We start from the raw sequence: 10203 nt of genomic DNA, 5'->3' as shown, positions 1-10203 counted from the left end.
TGCTTGATTTGTTAGTTGGTAGAATGGTTGATTGGTTGGTTGGTTGCTTGATTGTTGATTGGTTCTCAATCTTACCAACTAATCAGGTTATTTGGTTGATTGGCTGCTTGACTGGTTGATTGATTAGTTGCTTGATTGGTTGGTCGGCTGGTTAGTTCATATGTTGTTTTGTTGGTTGCTTCAATGTTTGCTTGGTTGATGATTAGTTGGTTGCTTGATTGCTTGGTTGATTTGTAGCTTGCCTGAATGGCTGATTGCTGGATTAGTTGGTTGGTTGCTTAATTGGTTGGTTATTTGGTTGATTGTTTGCTTTACTGGTTGATTGAATGGTTGGTCGGCTGGTTAGTTGTTTTGTTGGTTGTTTGAATGGTTGATTTGTTGGTTGCTTTTTTGGTTGATTAGCTTGTTGGTTGATTGGTTGATTTTTTTTAACTTTATTAGTGTGTTTTTTTAATTGTAAACTAAGTTCAACACAGATAAATTGATTGGTTGATTAGTTAGTTGGTTGATTGGTAGCTTGCTTAATAGACCTTTCCCGTCCGACCAAACACCTATGTTTGGTATTTTTCCTTAAAACGTGTTTGAGTTTAGATAACATTGCGCATAAAATAAGCTGTTTTTATGAAACGGTTGTTTTCTTACAATTTTTTCAAAAGATCAACATTTGCTTATTTATGAGGTGAAAATTTCTGCCATACGATGGTGATCCTAGAATTAATGGCATTTTGGCAACACTGAACAGTGGTGAGAACATCGTAAACATTTTTTTTTTGGCAACTCTGTACAATGTTTATTTACAATTGAAATGTCAAAAAGTGTAAAGCGCGAGGATTCAAAAAACAACTTTGTCTAAAGTTATGCTGCAGTTTTCGTCGGAAAGTTCTGCTTGCCACGACCTTGCCACTAACCACTAACGTTATTTTATAAAATGGTTCCATTTCGCGATTTTACTAGAATACGGAAGAGTTGTGGAAGATCGGCATGACGCGGGTAAAGATCGAGATCTGGAGTGAAGGGTCATGTAATACGGTTGTTGATTTGGCGGGCGCTTTACTGCTGGTGAGGAATTTCACGGACATCTAAACACTTCATCACAAACCTTCTACACAGCGCGCAATCTTTTTATTCTATTTCTGGCATCTTCATTTATTTTCTCTATCGTCTATCATCCTCTAAAAGCTTTGTATACGTCGCCGGGCATCATCATCAAACGCCACTCGCCAGTGCTCTCTTGCAAGAGCTGTCGAAGAATAAACAGTTCTCACAGGACCAAGCAATTTAGCAAACGTATTTAACGGAGCTGGATTAATATTCAGATACTTTAGGCAAAAAGTTGCTTCCGATGCACCAACCACCAGTTTATCGTTCCGGATAAGGACGATTCGGACGCGAAACGACGCAGAATCGGAAGGAATTCATTTTTGTAAGTATTTTCCAGCCCAGATCTGCGAAGGCAGTGTCAAATTTGCTAAATCCACCAGAACCGGCAGGTGAAGCAGACGATTTGTTATCGGATAGTGATACAAAATCTGTATATGTATATCGCTTCAATTCCAGCCCTTCCAGCCACCTTTATTTCCGAGGAAGACTTCCACAGTTTCATTTCAAACTCCATCGACGATGGAAAAGTATGGAGCAGTGAAGAAGGAAAAAAAGTAGACCAAAATAAAAGGAATACACTCCGGAGGAGATGGCAAGGGCCAAGTAGTGATAGAAGTGCGGTTCATCACTCTAAGGCTTCTTCCAGCTGTTGAAAGCTACTGCCTCAGTCCGATGTACAGTGCGCAATTAGAACTTAACCTCTGACACCAAATATTGCTATACTCCATCGGCGGCGTTCTAAATTACCGCCCGCAGCAGCCACCGTGACGTGCTTTCAATACTGTCTTAAACAATATTTCGGTGAGATACTGAACCAAATTGAATCACATGTTGATAAAAATCACCGCTACCGCTCGCGGGACAGCAATGAGTCTAAGCATATGAAAGTAACCACTACCCAAGATAGCGCCTCGGCACAACACAATAGCCCTCACGAAACCAGCAAGAATCGTCGTAACTAATTTGTGGCGTCTAACCGAAAAAATCGATTCCGGAGAACGATTGCCGTCGGAGCAAGTAAAAAGCTGTAGTATGGAGCCAATAAAATCAGTAACAGTAATACCACAGAGAACCAGACGTCTAACTTATATCCAAGTGCAATCAAAATTTTCATTACGGAAATATTGTGAAAATTAGAGTAATTTTTCGATTTCAACAAACATCATTGTCGTTTTCTTAGAAAAAGACGCAGTCTTACAGCAGCAGCCCAAGCAAATGGACCTAAGGGTAGTGTAATACGGTTCAGACTGTCGCATTTGATTAAATGCCTCCAACCAATAATAAGACGTGGACCAGCAAAAACCGACATCACACCGGCCGACAGTGAATCGGCACCGCTAACTAGTGATCAAGTAAATCTACGTATCGTAGTTCCAGCGTTCCAGCGAGGACAAATTGAAGGTTCAATACCAAAATTTGTAGTTCGGCTGATTCAGAAGCAGACTCAACCTAGAGGCGATGCTGTTCCATCTGCTGAAGCATGACGCGATGGACTGGGATACAATTATATTGAATACATTGGGGTTGCACTTAGGGGTCGTAGTGGACCAACATTAAACTTGAAATTAATAAATATTAGATTGTTAGATCACGAGTTCTACTTGATAAAGAATATCTTTAGTTCCACTTGATAAAGAATATCTTTAGTTTAAATGAAAAACAAGATGTACGAACACTAATCTTCTCTATATATAAAAATGCGTTTACATTTGCTTTGAGGCAATATAACTCACGAGCGGATGAACTGATTTGCAATATTATCTCACTAATCGAATCGTTATGTGATCATCTGTGTTTATATACCTATACGAAAAGTTGGTCAATTTGACCGGAAAAATTGAAAAACTGTCAAAATATAATGGTTTCATGAATTCTGAAGAAAGCCATCAGCGCGAATTGGAATCGATCTAGAGTGTGACGCAGTAATTAAACAAACATTAAATTTTGACAATTATATTTAAAAAATCACGACTCACGACCTAGATCGGGCAGATTCGCCTAGTATAAATATAATTTTTATCCAGTGATAAACTTCCTTGTCTGCGAAGGCTATTTTAAAGTCTGAATGTTGTTTACTACTACATTTGCTTTTTCTGACACGTGATTGACCTTCTTAGACCGAGCGCTACAGTGGCGTTAGAATCGCAGGTTAGTAGATTGATCGTTCAAAAATATCCTAAATTTAGACATGGTCGATTAGTTTAGATAAGTCGCAAGATCTATACTCCAACTCATTTGGATTCAACTGAGTTCATCAATGACTTTCCCGTCAAAACGTAGCATAAGAATTCCTTGAATGTCAGCTTTATTTCCAGGGTCATGTTTTCATCGTCCTTCAGACTAACGGAAATAAAAGTGCTACCGAGTAGGCATCTTATTTCTATCAAATTCTTTAGAGAATAATTTTGTTTTATAACTCATTTTAATGTACAGATTTCATTTTCGGTATGATTGTTTTATTGTGGTAAATGCACGGCTACAAAGCAATACCATGCTGAGGGTGGCTGGGTTAGATTCCCGGTACCGGTCTAGACAATTTTCGGATTGGAAAACCGCCTCGACTTCCCTGGACATATAAGTATCATCATGTTAGCCTCCTGATATACGAATGCAGAAATGGTAACTTGTCTTTGAAATCTCGCAGTTAATAACTGTGGAAGTCAGTGGCGTAGCCTGAAAATTGGTCTGGGGGGGGTTTTCTGAACATTTTTCTTCCAAAAATTTTGTCTCTGGGGGGGGGTTGGTTATACCCAAAACCACCCCCGTGGCTACGTCACTGGTGGAAGTGCTTAATGAACACTAAGCTGCAAGGCGGCAATGTTTCAGTGGGGGATGTAATGCCAACGAAAAAGAAGATTGTTCTAATAGGCTGTCTATACACCTATTATAATGAATTATTCAGATTCAAAGTTTGGGTCTTCAATAAAACTATAATTTGGTTCGATTCCCGATTCAGTCTTGGAAGAAATAGACATGTTAAAAAGTTAACTAGGCTCATAGAAACCTTGCAGTAAATATCTGCGTAAGTTTTTCTTCTTTCAAATTCTTTTTATTTATTTTCCCAATGCATTCCTGCGTGTTTTCAACACTACAACTTCTTAATGTGAGACATTTCAAAATAAAACAGGCACCACGTTATACTAAAGACACACTGGTGGTACAAGTACCACGGTTTTATACCCTAGTACATATTGTACCATGGTTTTCCACGTTGTACCAGCATGGTACAAGGTGACACACTAGTAGTACAACTTGTACCATGGTACGAATACCACCAGTGTGTCATTAGTATTACTAGTCGATAAACTTCGATATGTCGATAAAATATATATATATATACCTATCTAGCTAGATTGAGCGTAGCTACTCATCGTCATCATGTGGCGGCACATACAAAAAATAGTCAACATGTATTTAATATCACCACGATAGTTGTTTTTAGTTGACATAACACTACATATATTAAAGGCGTAGGCACACCCATCGGAACCAAAGGGGTCGGGGTCGGACCCGAAATCAACCGGGAGACAACGTTTCTGTACCTCGGATGAGCTATTGACCGACTCAAACTTGTTGTAGCTTGTACGATGTTGTTGCTGGCAGAGTCTAGAATACGGATAAAGTTTTAATTCCAATTGAAGAATGATGGAACCCGTTGAATCCACTACTCAATGCAGCGGAACGGCGACGGAAACGCCAGGGTTTAACAGTTAACCCATATAGTTTGTCATTTTCTCTGAGTTGCGTTTAAGCCTTCATAGGTATGAGGTACTTACTTGTGTCGACCCACAAGTGACGATTTGTAGACATATCGGTTTGACTCAACGCATACGAAATTCCGGCGTATGGGGTTGGCTACTGTGTTGGGGTTGGGGGGTAGGTGGTTGGTTTGTGTTGATGGTTCCCGGAGCTGGAGTAGATATCAGGTGCAGGTGGCATCCGCCATGCGAAAATGAGTGAGGTGACAGCTCCCCATTGCCTCCGATTCGGTCCAAAAGTTCTAGCCTCATCATGCCGACTTGAGTAGAATTTCTGCTGCCGTACCAAAGGACTGCCATCTAGTATGTCTGTCAAGATAAAAACTTGGTAGGGAAGGCAGTTCAAAGCGATGCGTATGTCTCCCATTATGCTCCTTCACCCGTCGCTCCCATTCTGTTTTGGTCCAGCTAATAGTAGAATAGAACTGTTTCGTCAATGTTCTCTCGGAGCATTTATATAAAAAATAACATTTACTTTGATAGAGACCAGTAAAAAAGCACATTAAAATTTAATTAATTTAAAAATTCTGTATCAGAAAATAGTCGTCCTGATGAGACTTCGACAAACAAAAAATGACCTGTCAAGCAAACAAAAAATAAAAACAACTTTGAATTCACCACGCATAATAGTGGAGACAAGGGTTCAACGGGTTTTGTGGGGGGAAAAACTAATAGGGAAACAGGGGTGAAAAATTCCCAAAAAAGTAATTGATTGTTTTTCAATAGTTCCAAGCGAAAAAAAATACAGGTCTCTTGAGAAAAGTGTCTCAGAAAAATAAAAGGAATCGTTTGAGCAAATAATATTTTTTCACGGGAAAGGTCTATTGGTTGGTTGCTGGATTAGTTGATTGATTGGTGATTGGTTACTTATTTGGTTGATTGGTTGCTTTACTTGATTGATTGGTTGTGGTTATTTAGTTGATTGATTGCTTGATTGGTTGGTCGTTTCGTTAATTGGTAAGTTGTTTAGTTGATTGGTTAATTAGTTGGTTGGTTGCTTGATTGGTTGGTTGGTTGCTTGATTGGTTGGTTGGTTGGTTGCTTGATTGCTTGGTTCATTGCTGCTTGATTTGTTAGTTGGTAGTATGGTTGATTGGTTGGTTGCTTAACAGGTTGATTGATTGGTTAGTAAGCTGGTTAGTTGATTAGTTGTTATGTTGGCTGCTTGGTTGATTGATTAATAAGTTGATTGCTAGATTGGTTGGTTATTTAGTTGATTGGTTGTTTGATTGGTTATTGGTTGGTTGCTTGATTGGTTGATTAGCTGGTTGGTTGCTTGATTGCTTGGTTGATTGGTAGCTTGCTTGAATTGTTGGTTGGTTGATTTACTAGTTGATTGGATAGTCGGCTGGTTAGTTGATAAGTTGTTTGGTTGGTTGCTTGGTTGATTGGTTAATAAGTTGATTGGTAGCTTGCTTGAATGGTTAGTTGATTGATTGGTTAGTTATTTGGTTGATGGGTTGGTTGGTTGCTTCTTGATTTGTTAGTTGGTATAATGGTTGATTGGTTGGTTGCTTCATTGTTGGTTGATTGATTGATTGGTTGGTAATTTGGTTGCTTGGTTGATTGGCTCGTCGGCTGGTTAGTTGATATGTTGTTTTGTGGGTTGCTTGGTTGGTTGATTAGTTGAGTCGTTGCTTGATTGATTGGTAGCTTGCTTGAATGGCTGATTGCTGGATTATCCAATCAAGCCAAACCAATCAACCAAATAACCAACTAAGCAAACCAACAAACAATGAAGCAACCAGCCAACTATCAAGGAACCAACTAATCAACAGTTCTACCAACTAACAAATCAAGCAACAACCAACCAATCAATCAATCAATCAACTAATCAACCAATCAAGAAACCAAAAAACAACTAATCAACCAATCAGCCGACCAACCATTCAATCAAACGGTAATGCAACCCATCAACCAAATAACCAACCAATTAAGCTACCAACCAACTAATCCAGCTATCAGCCATTCAAGCAAGCTACCAATCAATCAAGCAACGAATCAACTAATCAACCAACCAAGCAACCATTGAAGCAACCAACAAAACAACATATCAACTAACCAGCCGACCAGCCAATCAACCAGTAAAGCAACCAATCAACCAAATTACCAAACAATCAATCAATCAACCAACAATGAAGCAACCAACCAATCAATCATTCTACCAACTAACAAATCAAGCAGCAACCAACCAACCCTGTCCATCAGATTTCCTGCAGCGCTACGACGTCGAAGTTGCGGGGATGTAATTCATCTTAGATTATCCTGTCGCAACCTGCGAAGTCTAGCGACTTGCAGTTCCATGTTCCAAGCTTCCAATCGTGATCCTTTATTCGTTGCCTAGGTCGTTGCCGATTGTATCGAGTCGTATTATCTTCTATGTCGTTCGTAATGGTTGTTTTTGAAGGCGGCTTATTGGGCCTGTGCAAACCTCCTGTCTCGTCGGAGGGCCGTCGTGTCAGGGCTGTTTAGCCACCTAACACCAGGACTTGGGCTTGTGCGCTTTGAGCGGCACACGGTCGCTTTGGCGGAGCCTACTTGCGGATACATGCAGCTTTTTATAGTGGTTGAACAGGGCCCACTGTCAAACCCCACCACATCCTAGGCAGGCGCCACAACTCGCAGATGGCCTGGGGAGGGATCGTCAAGCCCTTGGACAAAGTCCCTGCTGCCCCCGACCAACCAACCCATCAACCAAATAACTAACCAATCAAGCAATCTAGCAATCAACTTATTAACCAATCAACCTAGCAACCAACCAATCAACCAGTCAACCAACCAACCAACAATGAAGTAACCAACCAACAATCAAGCAACCAACCAATCAACCATACTACCAACTAACAAATCAACCAATCAAGTAAGCTACCAACCACCAAGCAATCAAACAACTAACCAACCAACCAACTAATCAACCACCAAGCAACGAACAAAACAACATGTCAACTATCCAGCCGACCAACCAATCAAGCAACCAATCAATCAACTAGTCAAGCAAACAGTCAACCAAATTAACAACCAGTCAAGCAACCAATCAACCAATCAAGGAATCAATAAAAAAAAAGGAAAACCAATCAACCATTCTTCCAACTAACAAATCAAGCAGCAACCAACTAACAAATAACCAACGAATCAATCAACTAACTAATCAAACAACCAACCATTCAAGCAAGCTACCAATCAACTTATTAATCAATCAACCAAGCAACCAACAAAACAACTAATCAACTAACCAGCCGACTAACCAATCAAGCAACCAACCAATCAACCATTCAAGCAACCAACCAACAATCAAGCAACCAACCAACAATCAAGCAACCAACAATTCAAGCAAGCTACCAATCAACCAAGCAATCAAACAACCAACCAGCTAATCAACCAATCGAGCAACCAACCAATCACCAATCAAACAACCAATCAACTATATAACCAACCAGTCCAGCAATCAACTTATTAACCAATCAACCAAGCAGCCAACAAAACAACTAATCAACTAACCAGCCTACTAACCAATCAATCAACCTGTCAAGCAACCAACCAATCAACCATACTACCAACTAACAAATCAAGCAGCAATCAACTAAATAATCAACCAACCAATCAAGCAACCAACCAACCAATCAAGCAACCAACCAACTAATTAACCAATCAACTAAACAACTTATTAATTAACGAGACGACCAACCAATCAAGCAACCAATCAACTAAATAACCACAACCAATCAATCAAGTAAAGCAACCAATCAACCAAATAAGTAACCAACCATCAATCAATTAACTAATCCAGCAACCAACCAATCAAGCAAGCTACCAATCAAACAACTAACTAATCAACCAATCAACCAACAAGCTAATCAACCAAATAAGCAACCAACCAATCAACCATTCAAGCAACCAACAAAACAAATAATCAACTAACCAGCCGACTAACCAATCAATCAACCTGTCAAGCAACCAACCAATCAATCATACCATACTACCAACTAACAAATCAAGCAGCAGCCAACCAAATAATCAACCAACCAATCAAGTAACCAACCAGTCAAACAAGCTACCAATCTACCAAGCAATCAAGCAACCAAACAACTAATCAACCAATCAAGCAACCAACCAACTAATTAACCAAGCAATCAACAAAACAACTTATCAACTAACCAGCCGATCAACTGATCAACCAATCAACTAAATAACCACAACCAATCAATCAACCAGTAAATTATTCAACCATTCAAGCTAGCTACCATACCAATCAATCAATCAAACAAGCAATCAACCAATCAAGCCCAAACCCACTTAGTCGATTGATGTGTAACAATATGGATCTTCGGGCCTCTCAATAAAAGTTCGTTTTTAAGTGATCTTAAAATAGGTATGTATTCGTAATCATTACGGTAATTTATTACACATTACGGTAGTGTGGGCAGCAATGCGAGTCACCAAGTTATGCAAATGTATCTCCGTAAATATAATCAATGATTCATATTGAATAAATGTCATCGTGTATTTCCGTCGTGCGTCCACAATGTGGTCCTTGAGGTCCGACAACTCAAGCAGATTAAGAATCTCTTGATTGACCCCGTTATCAAGTCGTTCCAAACATCTGACTCCAGTGGTTCAACATTGTAGTACTCTTGCTCATGCTTCACCAGCTGCTGCTCTTACCCCTCCGGCGCGTCGTCCGTGTCGATCCCATCAACGTCTAACGACACAATCGCAGACATCCTCCTCCTCCGTTAATCCAATTGCTTCGCTTCGGGAATCGCTCGAGGATGAATTTTCTTGATGGGTACCACTTTAACGCCATTGCTGGTACGTTTCACTCCCCGACCTCGAGTGTACCGCTGTTGATGTGTTTCTTGTTTTGGCTTCAGAACATTGGTTTCCACCGTGATGATCATGGATGGACCCGGATTGTAGACCCCTAGCTGTTGTTGTTGTCGCTGCTGAGCTAATTCACCGGTGCATCTCATCGCCCAGAATAATCATCATCATCCATGTTTTAGGCTTTATTATTATTGTTTCACCATAACTGCACTCAAATCGACAAACTCCGTCTCGATTCATTGATTTTTGAATCAGAAACAGGAGGTAAACAAAAATGGAAATGACAACTGTTGTCAAACTGACGTGATTTGAATTGAGGGGCTTCTCAATGGTCGAGTGATTGTAATAATTGTAAGCCGTCACTCCCCAGGGGTGTGGTGCCCGAAAAAATGGCCACCACTCACTCCGTCTATGTATTCGTCAATGGCCCAACTAAAAAGCAACCGTACGTCAAAATTCAATGTAAACACGGAAAACGGGATTGGGCGTCACTGGACATCATTTGTGATGTTCAAGTCGA

General features: G+C 40.1%; 2 long non-coding RNA genes across 2 annotated transcripts; one reads left to right on the top strand and one right to left on the bottom strand.

Moving 5' to 3' along the window:
- Positions 1 to 806: 806 nt before the first annotated feature.
- On the top strand, positions 807 to 3748 carry LOC134214991 (uncharacterized). The gene is made up of 3 exons (XR_009979991.1): positions 807 to 1059; positions 1180 to 1423; positions 1558 to 3748. It is a non-coding gene; the product is annotated as an uncharacterized LOC134214991 (long non-coding RNA).
- A 753-nt stretch (positions 3749 to 4501) lies between these two features.
- On the bottom strand, positions 4502 to 5470 carry LOC134214984 (uncharacterized). The gene is made up of 3 exons (XR_009979989.1): positions 5335 to 5470; positions 4878 to 5267; positions 4502 to 4707 (listed from the first exon to the last, which is right to left on the bottom strand). It is a non-coding gene; the product is annotated as an uncharacterized LOC134214984 (long non-coding RNA).
- Between the last annotated feature and the right edge of the window lie 4733 nt (positions 5471 to 10203).

The sequence above is a fragment of the Armigeres subalbatus genome, chromosome 1, assembly GCF_024139115.2.
Source record: "Armigeres subalbatus isolate Guangzhou_Male chromosome 1, GZ_Asu_2, whole genome shotgun sequence".
Classification (NCBI taxonomy): domain Eukaryota; kingdom Metazoa; phylum Arthropoda; class Insecta; order Diptera; family Culicidae; genus Armigeres; species Armigeres subalbatus.
The sequence above is the reverse complement of the archived record's forward strand: the minus strand, read 5'-3'. Positions and strand labels throughout refer to the sequence as shown.